The sequence below is a fragment of the Lissotriton helveticus genome, chromosome 2_1 (assembly GCF_964261635.1).
Source record: "Lissotriton helveticus chromosome 2_1, aLisHel1.1, whole genome shotgun sequence".
In the NCBI taxonomy this organism is placed as follows: Eukaryota; Metazoa; Chordata; class Amphibia; order Caudata; family Salamandridae; genus Lissotriton; species Lissotriton helveticus.
Genome location: NC_136059.1, coordinates 1,819,827,349 through 1,819,849,441, shown reverse-complemented (window position 1 = coordinate 1,819,849,441; position 22,093 = coordinate 1,819,827,349).

Sequence of the window (22,093 nt, the reverse complement as noted above, 5' to 3'; positions counted from 1 at the left end):
GGAGTAAAAGAGGGGACGAGCCGGGGGCGAGAGGCATGTGTTGAGAACCTGCTAGGAGCCCCCACCCAAAAGGCAGTCTTCCTAGGTAGGATGTAAGTCAGTGAAATGCACCTAGAGACCTGGGGTTCACCCTGAATAGTTCCCAAACTACTGCTTTAGAGTGGAAGGTGGTGGGCAGTCGGATGGATCCTGACACATGGACACAACAAGCTTCCAGAGGCCATTTCCTGCAACTTGCCTGCTGACCAGTTCCAATTAGACATGCCCTGGACCCTGCTGTCAGCCTCTTCTGGAGTCCTAACCCCAAGGGGTCCCTCCCAGGTCCTGGACCCTTGACGGGTGTTAGAGTGTACTCCTCCTGTCCAAACTGTAAAAGCTGTAATTAGAAACCTTTTGCCAACTTTTTCTCTATAGAACTGGTGGGAGACCAGGACCGGTGTCCAGCTGAAACTGTCAACATCAAATCGTCGGTTGAATTCAACATGATGGTTTGGCCCACTGAAGAAGCTCTGACTTCTAGAAATGTTTCTAAGTCCAAACGTAGAGGTCTTCTGCAGGAACGATGCCAAGCAACAACCCTTTGACATCAAGGACTTCTTGTGCATGGAATTTGGACTTCGGTGCTTTCCCTTCTTTGTCAATGACCATGCCAGTACCCAGCTTTTCAGCAGTGCACTTTCATCAAGCCCTGTATCCGATTTAACTTTCAAATTGCCCCGCTTACTTGTTGTGAAGGAAAACTTCGAGCAGGACTAACTTGGTCCTTGTTTCTGATCCGTGCTCCATCGCTGTGAGGCATTACTTTTGACTTTGACCATGTCTAGCAAGAGCAGATAACCGTGGTTGGCACTTTGTGCTTTTTGGTGCTATTTTAAATTCAGACTTTAAAATTCCACATCTCCAGTTCTACTGGTTAGATTTTCATCATATTGGAGTCATTTCACTTATTTAAATATTATCTATGTTTCTAAAGTGATTTGGGATTTTTCCTGTGTTGTGCGTTCACTTTATTGCTGTTTGAGTGCTGCATAACTACTTTACACATTGACTCTACATCAAGCCCACTTGCTTTGTGCCAAGCCAGAAGGTTTAGCACATGTTTGTTACTTTAGTTGTTCACAATGACAAGGATTGTGATTAATGTTTTAGGTTAGTTCTCACCCCCCCTCAAATAATACTCCAACTTTTTACAATACCTCATTTTGGACAAAACAAATTCACTGATATGAATATTCACCCATTATACATTACTAAAATCTCCTATTTAGGGTCATCGTTCAAATACTATGACCGTCAAGTGTATAAATAAGCAATCAGACATCTAGGGCTAGATGTAGGTAATTCTATTTTACCACTTCTTAAATACCGAATTTTACCGATTCGGTATTTAAGAAGTGGTAAAATAGAGGGGGGGCTATGTAGGTGTTTCAGAATCGGTAAATACCGAATCGTTAAGATTCGATATTTACTGATTCTGTAAACACCGATTCGGTAATGCCCATTGATTTCTATGGGCCTTGAAGACCATAGGAATCAATGGGCAATACCGAATCGGTATTTACCGATTCAGTAAATACCGATTTCAGCAAGGGTGCAGGGGGTGTCACTTTGACACCCTCTAGCACCCCAAAGACGGGCATGTGTGCCATGTGGCACACAGACATGCCCTAAGGGCATGTCTGTCTGTCACATGGCTAGGTGTGCATGCACCCATGTGAATGCACACCTGGATTCGGTATTTTACCACCCAATTGGATTGGGTGGTAAAATACCGAATCTGTAAGGCTTTAGGGACTCTGAAGAGTCCCACCTACATCTAGCCGTTACCGAATCGGTAAAAATACAGATTCAGTATTTTACAGAATCGGTAAATTTACCGATCCGGTAAATTTACCGAATCTGTAAAATGATGCCCATACATCCCAAATACCCATTTACCGGTCGGTAATGGCCGAAATCAGCCGTTACCGGTCGGTAAATGGCCTCCTACATCTGGCCCCTAGTGTTTTCAGAAAGAGCCTCACTACTACCCATAAATATCAGAAAATCTGGTTTTCTAAGTTTTACATACTCCAGTAACAGGACTAAGTTGATGATATTAAAGACAACAACATACAAAAGAGCATATAAGCCTTTTATTGTATATGATGTGGTGTCAAAACCATAAAAAATTGAAATCAACTTTCCTATGATACCAGTTCTATGCAAATATACATTTTAATATGTTATATTATGCCCATTCGTACAGCGCACTAATCACCCATGAGGGTATCCATGTTGCTTGAGCAGGTGTGTCAGTGAGTACACCCTCAGAGTAATTCAAAGAGCCAGGTCTTCAGCTTCCTGTGGAACTCAATAAGTGAGAGGAGGGTCTGATGTTTTGCGGGAGGCCGTTCCATGTTTTGGTGCGATGTATGAGAATGAAATATGTTCTGTTCTTGTGAATGAGGAGGATGTGTACGAGTGAGTGTGATTCTGAGCGTAGGTGTCTGTTAGGCTGGTGAAAGTTTATACAGTTGTTGAGGTATTCTGGACCAGCGTTGTGTAAGGCTTTGGATGTGTGCAAAAGGACTTTGAATTGGCTGTGTTTGTGGATAGGGAGCCAGTTGAGCTCTCTGAGGTGGGGTAAGAACTTAGTTCAGTGTGGGAGGTAGAGTATGAGTCTTGTGGCAGCATTCTGGATGGTCTGGAGTCTGCATAAGAGCTCCTTGGAAAATTCTGGCATGGAGTGCGTTGCCATAGTTAAGCCTATAGTGATGAGTGCTTGTGTGAGTACGACTGGTGCTCTGTGGCAGCAACTTAAAGATTTTTCATAGCATAAGTAGAATGTGGAAGCAGGCGGCACTCACGGTGTTGACTTGTGCTGTCATTTTGGGCCTTTTGTCTAGGGTGATCCCCATATTTCTTGCATGGTTGGTGGGTGTTGGTCTTGGTTCTAGTTCCATCAGTCACTATGGGGAGGTCTTGTTTCCAAAAACCAGTACTTCCGTCTTGTCGAAGTTGAGCTTCAAGAAATTGGCACTCAAATTTTGCTACCATGGCCATGCAGTTGGTGAAGATGGTTTTGGTGGTGGTTGTCTTGTCCATCAGGAAGAGGATGAGTTATGTGTCATCAGAGTAGGAGATGAGGTTGATTCCCAGGAATCAATGATGTTGGTGAGTGGCGTCATGTAGAAAGTGAACCGGTTGGAGCTGAGGGATGATCCCTGGGAGACTCAGCAGATAAGATTCTTGGACTCCAATATGAAGGGTGGCAGTCTGACTCTTTGGGTTCTTCCCGTGAGGAAGGAACTAATTCATTTGAGTGCCGGTCATTGGATGCTGACCTCATGGAGTCTTCTGTATGTTGGTCGATCAGGATGAGGGTCGCTATTTCTCCTCAATCCAGGATGGCCTGGATGTCATCCGTGGCTGCCATGAGTGCTGGTACGGTGCTGTAGTTCATTCAGAATCCTGATTTAGTGTTCTTCAGGCAGTGGTGTAGTTCGAGGTGGGTTGTAAGTTGCTTGCTGATGGCCTTCTTTATCACTCTGACCTTCACTATCACTTTGGCTGGGTAGGAGAGTAGGGAGGTCAGAAGTTGCACAGTTTGTTTGCGATGTCTGATGGCTTCTTGAGGAAGGGCATTGACAGCTAAATGCTTCCATTCTTCTGGGAATGTGGTGGGTGTGATGGAGGTGTTGATGATGTGAGTGAGGGCAGTGAATCTATTTCACTTACAACGTTTTGTTCCGTGCATCCTATGGATGTCATAGTATTTCATACAAACATAAAAACAAAAAAGAAAATCATATTCAGTCTGTACCTGGAACCCTTCAGAATTATAAAATAATTTATGCATGAGCATTCAAAAAACACTGTTTGTAATATAATACTATCAACATGATCATTCAAACATGCGATTTTTAAAGTCACTTACTTTTATTGTGTCATATGGCTTGGGAGTATTTTATAATTGTATGTTGAATTATGTATTAACATCTTAATAACATAAGCTACAGCCCTTAACAAGGTACATCAAAAAGTGATTAAATGACTTGTCACTGAATGATTTCAGTGGGCACTAATAGGGTTAAGAATATCCAGATGACATTATCTTTATCTCCTTTATAGACCATTACTTACTTTACAAAAAATATTTAATGTACTTGGAAACATACATGGAAACACAAATAAGCACACATATTGCAGCTGTCCTCACACAAGTGCACTGGTCACAGAACACATAAAATAAGGTGTCCACTGCTATGTGTGTCGGATATACTAGAACACATTTCTACCATACTTCTTTATGTTGAAATATGGATTTTCTGTTAATTATGCCTGCCTGCCTAAGTTGAAACGCATATGATATACGTACTGTTTGCATTACTGTGAGCAATGTGTTCTTTAGAGCACCACACCAATACCTGTTGGATTGGTCTTTTGTAATCCCCACTGAAAGATGGCAGCCGTGCACAAATATGCTGTCACAGTTTGTCACAAGCACCCCACAATGAATTACCGACTACCATCGACTAAGTGTTCAATATGATATGCTCATACCTTGTAGGATTTTATTTTTCCTTTCAAAATAGTCTCCCCTACATTTTCCTCAAGAACCATATGTCAACGGCCAGCCCTTCATGAATCTAAAATGTGAATCTCTATTTTGGTTCTCAAATTGTCACTCAGTTCGTAGTATACTGATTAAAACATATTTTTCCAAGTCACATTGTAACTCCGAGGTGATTATTTTGTAATCACCCTTGCACCCTCTAGTTTTGTACTTACTTGCAGTGTTCTGTGTTATTTTCCAATTTTGTCTTCCAGTTGGCATGAAATGCTGAAAACACTCGAGTTCACATTGTGAGCAAAATATATTTTTGTGTTGATTGTAATAAGTATAAAGATGTAAGTTTAACTTAAGTTTGTCTTATGTTTAACTTAAGACAAAATGCTAATTTAAGATAAAATCCTAACTTAAGACAAAATCCTAATTTAGGACAATATCCTAACTTAAGCCAAAATCTTAACTTAAGACAAAATACTAACTTAAGACCACTAAGGGCCAGATGTAGGAGCCAAAATACCGGTCGGTAACGGCCGATTTCGGCCGTTACCGACCGGTATTTAAGAATTGGCATGTAGGGGCCCTATTTTACCGATTCAGTAAATTTACCGAATTGGTAATATACAGAATCAGTATTTTTACTGATTCGGTAACTTCAAGATGTAGGTGGGACTCTTCTGAGTCCCACAGGCCTTACAGATTCGGTATTTTACCACCCAATCCAATTGGGTGGTAAAATACCGAATCCAGGTGTGCATGCACATGTGTGCATGCACACCTATGCCATGTGACAGACATACATGCCCTTAGGGCATGTCTGTGTGCCACATGGCACACATGCCTTTATTCAGGGTGCTAGAGGGTGTCAAAGTGACACCCCTGCACCCTTGCTGAAATCGGTATTTACCGATTCGGTAATTACCAAATCGGTATTTCCCATTGATTCCTATGGGCTTCACAGCCCATAGGAATCAATAGGAAATACCGATTTGGTATTTACCGAATCGGTAAATACCGACTATTAACGATTCGGTATTTCTATTTCTAGAAATACCTACATCTCCCCCCTTCTATTTTACCGATTCATAAATACCGAATCGGTAAAATTCGGTATTTATGAATCGGTAAAATAGAATTACCTACATCTGGCCCTTAATGCCTTCTGAGAATACCAAAAGTAGTAAGTTTAGGATTTTGTCGTTAGTTAGTTCTGTAAATCGGCCCCATGGTCTCTTGTTTTTCAGACAACAATGAAAATCCCTGAGGACCTCTCCCGTCTGACTCAATATTTTGTAATTGCAAAGATAAAAAAGCAAGATCATATTTAGCAATGGGTCTTTACTGAATTCCAGTAAAAGCTCTAAAAACTGACCCAAGGGATGGGGGGTAATTTTTAACTCCTCTTTTAAAGTATTGCTTTTTAACTGGTCAAGTTCCAAACTCCTGGAAATGTAGCATTATAATTTCTCTACGAAACACATTCCCTACACAGTAATTTTTTTTGTGGCAAGCATCTTAGAACAACAGCAAGACTGGTTCTGGGCTAAAGGGATAATACTGTGAGAACCAGCTGGATTACTTTCTAATCACTCTTAAAGATAATAATGCCACTGTTTAGACTCTGATTGATAAATATGTTATTGGGAAGTCACATATTTTATACACTGCTTTTATGGACTTTTCCCCAGCCTTTGATAAAGTGGTTAGTCCTACTGTTTGGAAAAAACTATTGGGACTGAGAATTCTGCCAAATTTCCCCAGAATGATAATAGTTCTCTACTCTTCAACATGGTGCAGAGTGTTGATGGGGGGAGCAATGTTCTTACCCCCAAATTCCTTACCGGGAATGGGTTAAACCAGGGATGTCTTCTCTTTTCAATCTGTCTACCTGATTTACCAGCCCAATTCTTAGACATACAAAAATGTCCCAGGCTCTGTACCGCATGTGATCTTTATGTACTAATTTAGGCTCATGTAGGCTCATGGCGTAGTTCTATTCGGCTTAACTCCACTTGGATTGCAATGAAATCTGAGTGCCATAATTTTAATATATTAATATGTTTAAAACAAAAGTTTGTGTTTTTTTGGGGAAGGGAAACCGTGTCTTCCCTTTTCTTAGAACATTGGAGGAAAGAATTTGAAAGCAGGAAAAGCATACATGTACCTTGGTAGAGTGTTTTCCCAGAATTTGAATTGCAAACTACACCTATCTCATTTAGGAAGTAGGGATCTTGCACAAGTTAGTGCTTAGAATATATTTAATGTAGCTTCTCATAGGCGACATTTTAAGAATTTATTGGAAATTTTTAAAGTAAAGATTCCTCCCACACTTACCTACACACTAAAATGCATTCCTTAAGAGAAATTGTCCTCTCTACACCTGCAAGAATGGAAGGCCCAGCAAAAACTTACAACTGTCAGTCAAGCTACCCCAGTCCAGGCTTGCGACTAAAATTAGCACTAACTCGCTATTTTGATTTTGCTATGGCTAGTATAGTCAGTTGGACCTACAGTTTGCTTCACGCCTTGGGAAGGTACTCTCAGAGCTCGGTTGACACACGAGTCTTTTGCAGCTCCAAACAAGAATGGCACGTTTAATAGATATCTCAGGACTGTCCTGGAAAAACAAAATTGTAAGTTAAAATACCTCCAAAGATGGTCTCCTGTGCAACTCAGGCTCTTTAAAGAAAATCAATCCAAATATTCCGTTTTATAAAGGATACTAAAAGCTGTAAATCTTTAAAGCTATTTTCTTCCCTACCACTCAACATTGAGATTAGGTGCCCTCAACAGTATCTCTATTTTCAACTTAACAATTAAGTTAGGTGGATCATTATGCACTTCCTCTAAAAAGCTTATAAGAGTCATTGGTCATCCAGGAAACATGGCGGCCGCTAGTTAGGGCGGTGCGCTCGTCCTGACAAAGCTCCTGCGGCATGCCCCACAGATAGCTGGTTCGCGACCCGTGTGAGTGACAGCTGATGCAGTGACCCAGACACAGCGAGGAAAGAAGCGAGGAAAGAAGAGAGGAGAGGAGGTTACCAGAGGATGCCGATTAACCCAGGCACGGGATCCGGAGGGAGGCGAGGAGTGCGTGAAGGAGACTGCGAGCAGGAGAGCGGGCGGAGCTACCCTGCGGTGCGCTGACGAGTGTGCTGACGAGCTGTACTGCTTACTGCTTAGAGAGAGGCTTTCTTTGAGCTCGGAGGTATGGCGGCGCCCGGCTGTGCTGTGTGAATGGATCTCAGGTGAGACGGCAAGCAAACGAGTAAGCCGTGTGGCTTCAGGCTTCAGGCTCTGCCTCTGGAGGAGCGGGGAGGAGAGCGATGTGAGCGAACGGGGGGAGCCTGTGTGGTCCAGTACTTGGGTCGTCCATAAGAATATTTTCTCAAAACAGAGCCCTTGAAACCCCCAAAAAACTCTGGTAGAACATGATAACAGGCTAATTACCGTCGACATTCTTTAGCAGCAAAACAATAATAAAAGCACAGCAAAAAAATAAAAAATAAAAAAAATAAAAGCGGCATTTCAGCATTAGACTTTGCTTAGTGGGGTGTCTTGAGCAATAGAGGTGATTAGATTGGATTGGAACAGACTCGGCCCCGGGCTCTGGCTCAACTAGGTCTCATGTAAGACATAGTTAAGACATTTTTCACATAGATCACTATACACCCAAGGGGGAGCGCCGCACTGACTATAAGGCGTTGCATAACCAGGGACCAGCCTTTCTCACTCAACAACTCACTCCCTACCGGCCCACCCGGTCCCTGCGATCCTCAGATCGATACCAGCTGGAGGTACCCCGCACCAAACTGGTTTCATGGGGCGATAGAAGATTTCTCGTATCAGCACCCAAGCTCTGGAATACTTTGCCACCATCCATAAAAAGTAGCCCATCCCTCTGGTCCTTTCGAAAGCACCTTAAAACCTGGCTTTTTGATCAATGACCCCACCCTCCTTTATGGTTGAATTCAGCAGATACTTAGCGCCGAGATGCCCACGGGCCTTCGTTCGCGCTTTAAAAGTGTTTAAAATAAATAAATAAATAAATAAACTGACCTTAATCCTCTCAGGATAAAAGGTTGGAAAAGACTGGAAAAATTATTAACATAAAGAATAGTCTCAGAGGTAACAGTGCTCTTTAAAAATAAAGGTGGATAGCGCTACAAATGTGTAGGGTTCAGATCTTTCTCCCTGTACCTTACCGCTGGGGGGACGCAGCTGTGGAGCTCCGAAGAAGTAGAAAAGCCACGGTATACGGCACCTCTGTAAGAAGAGTGGCAACAACTACTTGGCGCGGTAAGGGGGGCCAGCAGAGAGGGAGGGTGTCGAGTCCTTCTGGAGGGGAAGTGCAGACTGTTGAAAACCGTGACCTTACAGATAAACTAGACTGTCGCTCCTCACAAAAATCAGACCCTGTACCCAGAGTCTTTAGATTTAACGCACAGTTACAAACCTCCTCTCAGACGTTGAGTGAGATTGCATATCTAACAACTGCTAGAACCCTGGGGAAGCGGAAGGCCAAGGGAAAGGGAAAGGGCAGCAATAAGGACAAAAAAGTTGCCCCTCCAACGGGTCCCAACGACACAGGTCAAAAACAAGCAGCAGAAAGAAGTCCAGGAGAGCAGTCTTTCATAGAATCCGAGCCGGAATTCGAGGACGAGGCAGGAGCTGAAACATTACAATCTCCAGTTTTAAGGGTCTCAAAAAGGGGTAAGGAACGACAGCTACGGTACACCGCTCCAAAGGATCTACCCCATAAGGCCAGCACGAGTAAGGGGGGCACTAAAACAAAAGCTAGTTCAACCTCCCGAGTTACACCCTCGTTGAAATCTTACTTTAAGGTCCTCCCCCAGGTATTAAACTTAAACCAGGAACCCCAAAAATCTTTTTGTATTCAAACTGCACCCGCATCATTAGAAGATATTGATGCTCTAACCATTTCTACAACTTCCTTATCTGTCTCCGGTACTTTTGGCGATCTGGAAGAAACGGCGGCAGTAATAGTAGGGGCAGTAGTAGGGGCAAGAGACTCACTAAGTGGACTAGGGATGGAGGACCTAGTTGAGCGAACCGCTAATGGGACTACTCCACAAGACCAGCAAGCCCTGTCTATGGGATCTGCAAGTAAGAGCAACCTAGATCAAGACACTGGAGGTCGTAAAGATAATGGCAGCGATGATACTATTCAAACCATACTTCTCAGCATGAGGGAAGAGATTAGAAGCGGGTTTGAGGAGTCAAAGAGGTGTTTTGAGGAGTCCAGACACACTCAATCAGAGATCCGCACAATGTACGAAAATTTAGAATCCAAGGTAGATGGTCTCTCACTAAGAACTGGAGGACTATAAGACTGTGTCGAAGAGCTTAAGGCTAAATTGGAGTCTGCTGAGGCGAGGATTCAGACACTACGACGAGAAGGCGATTCAGTTAAAGAGAGGGTCGAGTCTCTTGAAAACTTTTCTAGAAGGAACAACTTGAGACTCTTAAAAATACCGGAGGGAAAAGAAGGAGGTGATTTAAAAAAATTTGTTGTAACCTTATTAAAAGACTCTCTAAACATGAATGAAACTTTGGCTGAGATAGAAGCAGATATCCAGAGGGTACATCGGGATCTGTTCCGTCTCAAACAGGGCAGGGATAAACCAAGGAAGATCCTAGTGAACTTCTTAACATACTCTCTGAAAGAGAAGATCTTGACCGTAGCCCTGAAAGCCAAGACATTGAAAGCCTCTGAATTTTCTTTTGAAGTGAGATCCAACCTCTCTAGAACAACACTGGACAGGCAGTGGGAGCTAGGTCAAAGAATGGAGAAGTTCAGGAGCCTGGGAGCCACTGTACAGTTGAGATTTCCCGCCTTTCTAAGGATAATGTACAACAATAAAATGTACAATGTTAAGTCCCCCTTGGAAGCCGACGAGTTACTCGCTACCATTAATGTACATACAAATCCTACGGGCAGCGGATGAAATTTCTGTTATTTTCTTTACTTTTTGTAAATGAGTTCAAAGGAAAAAGTAGAGAGGAAAAAAAAAGGGGGGAAATGTGGGAATTAAACAAAGGAAAAAAGGGAAGCAAAGAGAAGGAGGAAAGGAAGAAAAAAGGAAAAAATAAATAATTAAATAAAAATCACATAAATGGTACAAAGGTAAAAAAAAAAAAAAAAAAGAAGGAAGGAAGACGGGAAGAAAAAAAAAAGGATTAAAATAAATAAATAAAAAAAAAATAGAAAATAAAAATAAAAAAAACGCACGACATTATTATGTTTGGGTAAGGACACACAATTTTGTAAATAAAACACCATTAGGTGATACATCATAAAAGGAAACCTGCATTCCTTATCCCCTCACTACTCCCCAAACTTATCTTTAGATATAAGAATAGTATTCACTGAAATAATATTTCATAGAACACTTATTAGATAAGGGACCTATAATTTTTTCTCTATGGATCACCACTGACTATATTTCTAGTATAGTGACCGGCAAAATGATTGATAACACTGACACTAGGGTATGGAACGGGAGCATGTTAGGGACGACAAGCTGGCAATTCATCATGCCAGAGTAAAGTGGGGGGGGGGGGTTTCTAGGGGAGGGAGGGAGGGAGAGGGAAGGGCAAAACATATAAGTCCTCATAAACCGAGTTTCATAATAACGAATAATATGGATCCAATTGTATCTCCAAGTGACCACTTAGCTAAAACTGAAAGAGACACAGCTAAGGATAATTCGCCTTCAAATTTTTTTTACAGAGTTGAGGGATCATAAACAGCATTAAAGAGCTTTAAAGCCAATGTCAGACATTACATTTTTATCCTGGAACGTAAATGGTCTGCGTGTTAGGGCTAGAAGAAATAGAATCCTACAATACCTACGAGACTCACCCGCGCAGATCATGGCGATCCAGGAAACACATCTGAATAGACAGGAGATCACGGACATACTCCAAAAACATAAATGGGTCGATAAATTTATAACTACGGATCATAATGCTAGCATTCGTGGCAATGCTATCATTTTTAAAAAATCAGCAAAAGCACAGATAATGAGTTGGAAAACTGACGCCAACAGTAGATGGCTGTTAGTTAATGCTCAATTAAACTCAAAGGCTGTCACCATCATTAGTTATTATGGACCTAACCAGGACGACCCTTCTTATTTAAACATTATACAAAATCAGCTGATCTTTTGCTCTGATCCTATTATATGGGTCGGAGACTTCAACCTGGTCTTAGATCCAAAATTAGACAAATCTGCTACTTCTAGGGCTATAGTACATAGCAATATGAGGGTTACACTGCTCAGAAGTATGTCGAATCTCGGCTTAATTGACCTATGGAGACAAAGAGCTGGGAACGCCATGGGAGTCTCATACCACAATTACAAATATGGTCATAAATCTCGCATAGATTATGCTTTATTCAGTTTTTCAATTAAGGATCAGGTTAAATCCATAACTTATCTGCCTCTACATCTGTCAGACCACTCCGCGATTTTTTTTCGATAAAATTGGAGCAGAAACCTACTCACTCATCCTGGTCTTTCGACCGAACAATTCTATTGGAGGATGAAGAGAAAGACTACCTGATGCAGGAAACTGCCTCCTTTTTAGAACAAAATTTAGGCTCTGCCTCTCTAGTCATTGTATGGGAGGCTTGGAAGGCCTTCATCAGGGGATGTATCACAGTCAGGGCCTCATTCAGGAGAAAGAAATATGAAGAGGCAATACGACAGATAGAGTTGGAATTGACCCAGCTAGAATCGCTAGACCAGCTCCCCTCTGACAAGAGGAGAAAAAAGAATTAAAGGCCAAGCTAGACACACTATTACAGGACAGGATAAGCAAAAGATGGCAGGCAAGCAAACTTGCCCATTTCGAATATGGTGAATCTGCTGGCAAACTGCTGGCTTGGAAAATTAAAGCTGATCAATCCAGAAACTTTATAAAGGAAATAAGGGTAACTGGGGAAGCCAATACTAGGACAACAGATACCGCTATCGGGGAAGCCTTTAATGAGTTCTTCCAGAATTCCTACACCGAGGAACTCAAAGTAAATCTAAACGAAAGGAATGAATGGCTGAATAATATAACCCTCCCAGAGCTGGAAAGTCACCAAACTGAAAATATAGATAAAGCTATAACTGAGTTGGAAGTCTCCAACACTATTAAACAATTAGCACAGGGCAAAGCTGCGGGACCAGACGGTCTCCCCGGAGAATTATACAGGGTACTCAATTCTACTCTTACCCCATTTCTTACAAATCTTTTTAATATTATAATGATTAGAGGGGAGACACCACCAAGCTCTTGGGGCGAAGCCAATATAGCCTTAATAGTAAAAACAGGCAAGGACCCAGCCGAGTGTGGGTCATATCGCCCAATCTCGCTTCTCAATAACGATTACAAAATCTTTACTTCAATTTTGGCTGCGAGATGGGGAAGTGAGATTGGGTCGATTATTCACCCTGACCAAAAGGGGTTTATTAGAGATCGGCAACTGGCGGATCTAACCTATGATTTGGTGGGAGCTGCGGATATCGCTTCAACCTTTGGACTACCCCTGGCCATCATGACCCTTGACGCAACAAAAGCGTTTTACAGGGTAAACTGGGAATATTTAAATTTAATAATGGAAAAATATCATCTGGGCCCCAATTTTTGTCGAGCCATCGGCTTACTATATAACAACGCTAGAGCATCCATATTAATAAATGGTACACGAACATCTCCCTTTAAAATTAGCCGAGGAACAAGACAGGGTTGTCCCTTATCCCCCCTTCTCTTTAATTTATACGTAGAACCGTTTGCAGAATCTATAAGGGAAGATACTAATATTCCACACTTTAATTTTTCGGGCTGGGAAAAGAAGATTGGTCTCTATGCCGATGATATAATTATATACACAACGGATCCTGTGCTGGCTTTCCCAATTATTATAAAGAAAGCGGAGGTTTTTGGAAAATTTACGGGATATGAAATTAACGCAGGAAAAACCGAAATCATGGTGTGGAACATCTATAATCTTCAGCTCCCGGTAAAAAATTCATTGAGGTACCTGGGAATTACTATCACTAAAGATTTAGAAAACCTGGCTCAAAATAACTTAGCCCGTATCTCCCGAGAATCTCAAATTTTGATGAAAGCTTGGTCCTTTCTCCCGCTCACTATATACGGAAGAACCAGTTTGATAAAAATGAGTATCCTCCCGAAATTTACTTTTATTTTTAACTCCATCCCGTTAGTTTTCGATACCAAACAGCTCGCAAAATGTCAGCAAAATATTAATTCATTTGTCTGGGGGTATAAATCCAGTAGATTAGCCTGGAAAAAATTGAGAAGGAGAAGAGAAAAAGGGGGGCTTGCACTGCCAGATTTGGAATATTATGTCGGGCATTTCATCTGACCCATTCCCGGATGTTACTTAAGACCCCCTGGGACAATGCAAATGGGCACATGTATAAGGCAATGCTAATGGGTTCGGGCCTTTCAGTGAACGGATTTCTCTTTAAGTTTGGTCACCAAAAGTTCTTTAAAAAAGTTAGATTAAAGTCATTATTGAGTATCTTAAAAGAATGGTCCCAAATAAAGTTTAAAACCGGTATAGGCTACCTATCTACACATGCCCCGATTTGGGACTTACCGGGATTAACACCACAAGACATCAACACAGTCAAAAGAGTCTTGCTAGATGCAGGTATCACACAGTGGGGCGATCATCTGGTGGAAAGATCAATCATAAACTGGGATATTTTCAACTCCAAGGTAACATCACCATCTTCTTGGTTAGTATATCTGCAATTAAGTAGCTGGCTTCGGATTCAAACTAAGAAGAAAGCAATGATGGGAGAAGAGAGTGTGTTAGAAAATATCCTAGTCGGAAGACTCCCCGGGAGAAAGGAAGTAGCACTTTTCTATTGGCATATCATAGAGGATGGAGAGAGAGACTCCAACCTTCCGGAAAAACTCTGGGGTGTAGAGGGAGAACCACATATGGAAGACATATGGGAGGAATCATTCACCCTCCTCTATAAAATTATTAAGCCAGCATGGTTGAGGCGCAACCATCTTTACACACTTCACAGAGCGTATTACTCTCCTAAACGCCTGTCGAAATTTCAACCCGGGAAGTGTTGTTGTAAATGCTCTCTTCCAGCTGCCTCAGATCTCCACTTGTTTTGTGAGTGCCCGAACATTGCTACTTTTTGGAGCGAAGTGAGAACAACACTCAAATCCATTCTTGGTTTACCTATTCCGTGCTCGTGGCTGTTAATTATTTTTGGAATAAATGACAATATTAAGGGACTAGAGAGAGAATTTCTGTTTTATGCCATTCTATTGGCAAGAAGAGAAATCTGCAAGAACTGGGTCAACATAAACTCTCCAACACATGCAGAATGGCTGTCCTCATTATATGTATCCTCAAAGCAGGATCTATCAAGAACATGTAGTCCTCGATCTCTGAGATTTTGGGACCTTTTGATCAATTGGAGAAGGGACAGTTAGTCAACCCGGGTTTTTTTTTTTTTTTCCACGGGTCCGATGATTAGGCCTAAGATCTCTCTGTCCAAAGGGTGCCACCGAAACAGATATTGGGCAACTTGTCAAACTGGTCTGAAGGGAGAATGCTCGTCCAAGCTCTGCTGGCGACGCGGGGACCGTCTCTTTGAGCACTTGGAGCTTATTATTGGGCTTCTTGTTGTAATAAAGGGGTCTCTCCTCAAGTCTGTGCAGATAGGAGTGCAGTTGGATGGATTTAATGGCTAATGAGGACAAAAAAAAACAAACAAAAAAAAAAAGAGTCATTGGTCATCACTGAACAATGAATGTAGTCTATGTATTGTGTGTAAAGGAAGGGGGGATACAAGACCTCAATCATGTTTTATATATTTGTCCATCATTTGTAATACCTTGTATACGCTGAGCACTGCCTATATATTTTACATTTAATGTAACTAATTGAGAGGCTCTGATTAACTTAATTCTCTGTCTACTAAAACAATCTGTTTGCTATAAATTGTGTACATTTTAACTGATGTTTTAAACTTTTTTAATGCACTGATATTGTTTGTATGAGGTTTTCCTATGTGCTGTACTTTTTTAGTTTTCTCAGCAGAGATCTATATGAAATAAAAAAAGACAAAATAAAGACCTTTTCCCCCTGCAAACCAAGTTAACTGACCATCGTGAGAGGACTGGGACTTCGGCAAGCCAGAATTTCTTGCGGGTAAATAATTTTTGGGGTGTGCAAAATAGACCATCCGACAAGGGGCATGCCAGCTTGTATCCTTTTGTTCCCAGATGAAAGCTTTTAAAAGCTAGTATCATCAGTATCACTGTCCGTGTCTCCGGCCTAATCACTCGCTTAATGAAGTAAGTGTGCATGAATCTCAGTAATGCCCCTTATCGTTTTGTTTGCCTATCTGGGATGGGACTGGCCTTCTGGTATCTCCAAGTATTTTAAAAATCTTGGCCAGCCATTTTAGGCTATGCTGTTTACTCACAATTAGATTAAATCGTACTGCACCGGACATCACCCATATCAGCCAACTGTAGGTGGTCAAGAATCACCTCTGCCTGTTCTTTGAAAGTTCTTTGGACACAGAGGCCAGAAGGACTTTGCACTGCCTAGCAGCAGAAGAGCAAATTATTTCAAGCTGGCTTGTAGGGCATTTACATGCTAGCATCAGTTCGTCCCTCCTTTATTGTGTAAGTATTTTCTCCGGGCTCACATGCTTTAAAGAACCTTTCAACTAATGCTCCTAGTGCAGGATTCAATCAACTAGGGAAGTGGCAGACGCCCCTTCATTCAGACTAGCCTCCTTTGGAACAAATACCACATGCCTCTGTGAAAGAATTGAAAGCAAAAACCAAACCATTCTTGTTTTAATGCAGGGGCATAGCTATCAGTGTTGCATCAGGCGCAGGAGCACCAGTGCCTAGAGGGTAGAGAGCCATTGAACCCAGATTATTGACGTATTTTACATCCCAAGGAGCTTATTTTTCTTGTTTGCACTAACCCCCATTGCATCATTACTACACCATTGTTCCAGTGCTATATTATGCCGAGCGGGTGTGTGCAGCGCCAACTGACATTATGGTGACATGTGCCCGTTGCTGACCTGCTGCCACTGCTGTTGCCGCCAAGAGGGGGACTCTGCATACTAGTCCCAGAAGCCTAAGCAGACTCGCCGTGTCAGCACAACGCGCCAGGAGGTGCCTACATAATCTTTTGCAGGCTCCCGCAGTGCAGGACGCAGCGGCGCTGTCAGCGCCCGTCCGCGACCGAACGAGGCCGGGCAGGGCCTACCCTTTTGGCCTGTGGATCCTTTGCGCTAGGTAAATCCCACATTTGTGGCCGTACGGTATAGGGGGGATTTTGGTCCTTCACATTTAGTATCAGTCTTGTTCGTGAGAATTATTCCACACATTTATTGGTTGTATTTTGTGGTTAGTGTAGGGCTAGAGTGTGTTAGAGTAGAATGGAGTAGAGAACCATGGTAACGAATGGGGAAGCGTAGGACAGCTGGCCCTGCTGGTTCGGTAGTAACTATGGACCTATTTTTAAAACGGGCCGCATCGGTACTGGATAAAGAGATAGAACTGGTGAATAGCCGCTTATCAAGATCTCCTGTAACCTCCCATCTCTCCCACCCCTTAGGTACAATTGGTCCTGTGGAAAATAGTGTTGACCTACTTGATAATTCAGGACTACTGGACCTAGAATTACCACTCCAGTCATTTACCCGAACAACAGATACCTCTTAATCCCACTATCATAACTATTACTGCCGGGTGGGGGGCAAATGCAATCTCGACAAATAGTGATGATCGGGGTGAAAACACTGGTCCCCTTTTAAATTCATCTATTAATAGACCAGCTACCCGTGGGAGGACAAGAGGGGTGGAGCACGTTAACCAAGGGTCAGGCGTGAAAAGAAAAGGTCAGCTACATGGAGGGGACGCAAAAAGGGTAAGTATGGAAGGACTTCCCAAGAATACACTGGTAACCCAGGGACTGACTAACGAAGATACAGTTATTTCTTGAATCCAGGCAGAATATGCTTAAAGACATTATGGATATCAAGTTAGGCCCAATCATCCAGCGGTTGACCTCGATTGAAGCTACTATCTCTAAACTTACAAATAGTACCCCAAGAGAGGCGGAGATAAATTCCTTGACAGCTCCCTTAATATGGGATGGTTCAAATTCAGGAACTCCACATACAATCAGTAAGGATAATTCACCCCCCATCAAGGCAGCCGAGAAATAAAGTACACTCTCAACTGGCCTTGTCCCGATCCACATCGTATAATGCTATTGACCCAGGTACAACTTCAAGTTCGGGTGCTTGAAGTCAACAAGAGAGCAATATAAACAAGAAGCGAAATTTGAAAGTAGAAAATGGTACCTTGAAAAATTCTATGTATAGCTTGCCTGATATTCAAATACCACCAGAGTCAACCCCATACGTGGTGGTTTTTGCGAATGTGAGGAATGTGCCAACCCTTCCTAAGAGTGGGATGGAGGTTTATACCCAATTGAAAAATAGGATATTACACATTAACATACAATACAGCACTTGGTATAAGGGCAGAGAGGCACAGAAATATGGTGCGAAGGGTTAACTCGGTGAGTAGTTCTCGCAAGTCCTTCAATGGTGACTGTGTCATCATTAATTTTAACCAACTCCACTTTGCAGAAAGGATCTTGTTTTCCACTACTTTTAACTCAACCCATGTCAATAAATCGTCTATTATGGCCTTACGTCTAGGTTTTTCTACAACCCCCACTCTATATGGCACAGATAACGCTAATATATCACTAGATCAATCCTCAAGGAATGTGGTCATTAACCGGGCACTAGACATAAAGTACTGAAATAATTCTGGGCATGGTCGGTGGGATCCACCCATGTCCCTGTGTCCTGATTTTGAGTTAGCTAATAGTTTTGCTCCCTTGACAACCTTAGATGCTTGTGATTGACTTAGCACTAAGCCTGTCCCATCAAATCAAGTGACATCACATAACTTGACCTTAGTTTCTTGGAACATAGTGGGCATATATTTGAAATTAAATAGTAACATATGGCCAGAATTTTATTTAAACTCACAAATTATTTGTATACAGGAAACCTGGCACACCGAACCCTTCCATATTGATGGCTTTTCAATAATCGATACACAAGCAATACCCTCACGAAATGGAAGGGCCAAGGGCGGCTTAGCAGTTTTACTTTCAGTTACATGCCTGTTAAACCTAAAGAAAGCTTATATCAACTCACCCTATTTCCAATTGTTGTTGTGTTACTCTAATGATTCTTAGTGCTTTGTGGTAAATAATTTTTATAATAATGTTTTTGACAACACAAGAGACCAAGTAATTACATCACTAGGGAAAGAGCTTGATATCTTCTTGAACCAGGTTAGGAGTGATTATTTTTTGATGTGGACTGGAGATTTTGATATTAGGAATTGTGGTGAAGTAGATGGGAAATTATGTGGATATGTAACTAGGGATGGTGGAAGTTATACACATTTTCCACATAATGTTTACGGTGAATAAATAAATAGGACAATTAATAAATAGAAGTGGTGGATAAGTCACTATCTGAGGGCTTTTTAAAGTTACCAACCTTCGTAGGGCATGGGCAATGCTCAATTATTGACCACATATTAATCTTGGCACACGCCCAAAATCAAATAGTGAAAATGGAGGTTAAAAAAAAAAAAGACCTGTATAAGCGACCACTATCCACTCATTCTAACTTTCAGACTATATAAAATACCCCAAGCAGGGCCAGGTCTAGCACCGACCATAACAATGCAGGGAGAAAATGGCATGAAGATTAAATGGTCTGGTATAAATCCTAATGTATTTGTGGAGAAATTACTGTCCGATTGTAAAATTTATATAGAAATATGTAATAGGGAGGAGTCAACAAACAAACAGCCCATTAGGGCTTTCTGTAACATTACTTCTGTAATTTGCCAGGGATTTAAAAAAAAGAGCAATAAGAAAAGGAAGAAAACAGTTAGCTGGTTTGACTCAGAATGTACGAAAGCAAACTAGAAATTAAGAAATGCTCTGAAAATTAAACCTAGAGATAAAGAACAGGTCAAAAACCTTAGGATGATATATAAGCAGACCATGGATAAGAGAAAGAGGGGAGATCCAAAATGAGGCATGGGAAAAACTGATGCAAGCTGCAAATACAAGGGACTCATCACGTTTTTGGAAAACAATAAATCACCCCTATTTTAAAAATATCGGTGAAGTAAAAATTGAAAGTTTAGTGCAGCCCAAGACTGGATAAGTCACTTTACAAAAGTTTTTAATTCAGATAAGGAACCTTGCATTTTATTATTAAATAGTAGTCTCAACGGTATATTGGAACAAACCGATTGAAATGAGAAAGTTATAACTATTGACACCCTCAATATGGATCCCATTATTCTTGAAGAGGTTACGCTGGTCCTGGAAAAAAAGTGCAAATGGAAAAGCACCCAGAGTTGATGGTGTCCCTATAGATATTTTTAAATTTAAGAGAGGTTTTTGTGCCCCTATACTGCAAAAAATATTTAATACTAACGCTGAGAGCCTGATACCGAGAACATGGACTGAAAGTATTATCATCCCGATATTTAAGAAGGTTAACAGGAGTGATGCAAAATGTTATCGTCCGATTTCTCTCCTTGATACAAATTTTAAGTAGCTTCCGCAAGGAAATAGGGACAATAGAACAATGCATCAACTTGCATGTGCTGATCAGTAAATACACGTTTGCCAAAAAGGGCCACTTTTTTTTTGGTTTCTTGACCTCACCAGCGCTTTTGATTTGGTTAATCATTCTAAGCTGTGGCAAACACTAATTCATATGGGCGCACCAAATAAAATTGTTGCATATTTCCTACAAATTTATAGTCGCTTGAGCACCTGAGTACGCTATGGGCTAGATGGAGAGTGTACAACAAGATTTAGGGTAACCTGGGGCATTAGACAGGGATGCCTGCTTGCCCCTCTTCTTTTTTCACTGTACATAAATGCGGTTGATGAGGAGTTACAAAAAAGAATTGCTGACGCACCAAAAGTTGGATAAACGTTGGGTTCCAATTTTACTTTATGTGGATGACGCAGTTCTTTTATCAAGAACTGTGAACGGGCGTCAGCTCCTCATAGAAAAATGTGCAGAATTTATGTCTGAAAAAGATTTGGTGCTAAATCTGAAAAAAACATTCACAATAGTGTGTGGGCAAGGAAGAGTAAAAACAAAGGTTCATCATGTAAATAATGTCCCTATTGAATCAACAAACTCTTTTGTATACCTAGGCCTGGTTTTTACAGCGAGTGGATGCTGGAGAGCCCACATCGAACAATGTAAATAAAAATTCACTAGAACGATCAAAGCACTTTTTAGATTTTTCAAAAAGATGGCCAACAAACCAATCAGAGAAATGATGATGCTGTACAAGAGTGAGTGTATTAGTGGTACCTGCTTTGGTGCAGCCCTATGAGGGGGTGGCAAATTGTACAAGCCTTCAAATAAAAGAAAATGCTTTTTTCCAAAGGCTGTTAGCAGTACCTGACTCAAACCGTACGTATAGTGTACACAGATAATTGGGGGCTGCGTACATCTGTGATTTTATAAGTACTATAAGATTAAATACGTGGCACGGGATATTGTGTAAAGAGGGCACGAAGTTCACACAGGATGTCACAGAAGACTCCATTGCACTAGACTATGGGAAGAAAATCCCATGGCTGATATATATTAAAAAACTCCTGAATTAATGTACCATAAACATTGATCTGGGTAACCCCTCCCAAATACAAGAGTATGAAAAAAAAAATTTGAAGACTCATTTGATTGACTCAAGTACATGGTTGAGGGAAGTTGATGCTAATACGAAATCTATGACAAAGGAGTATTATGATAGAATATTTTGGACAGGGATACAAAATTATTTAATAATGGTCACAAACATAACACTAAGGGGGTTATTATGATGACGGGCGGACTTTGTCCGCCCGTCACCATAGTGGGGAATGGGACCGCCCGCCATAACGGCGGGGGTCCCGGGGGTGAGATTAGGATGTGCCCGCCTCAGTGGCGGGCACATCCTGTATTAACAGCATTGTGGCGGGCGGTGCTCTCTGCACCGCCCGCCACAATGCTGAAAATGCTTTTCACCATTTGCATAATGAAAGAGGCAGGCACCGCGAGGTGCATGCCACTTTCATTATGCAAATGCAGGGGGGTACCACAGGTACCCCCCGTGTGCACCCCCCTACTGTCCTTCACTCTGGGGGCCCGCAGGGGGCCCCCAGAGTGAAGACCGCCTGCCACGGAAAGGCTTGCCTCACAGCCCATTGTAATATGGCGGGCGGTGTCTTACAGACACCGCCACCATGTTACAGGTTTTCCGCTCCGGCCGCAAGGCGACCGGGGCGGAAAACAGGCGGGCGGTGTTTTTCACCGCCGCCTTCCCCTCCGCCATCCTAATCTGGCGGAGGGGATTTGGGCTTGCGATGTCGGGCGG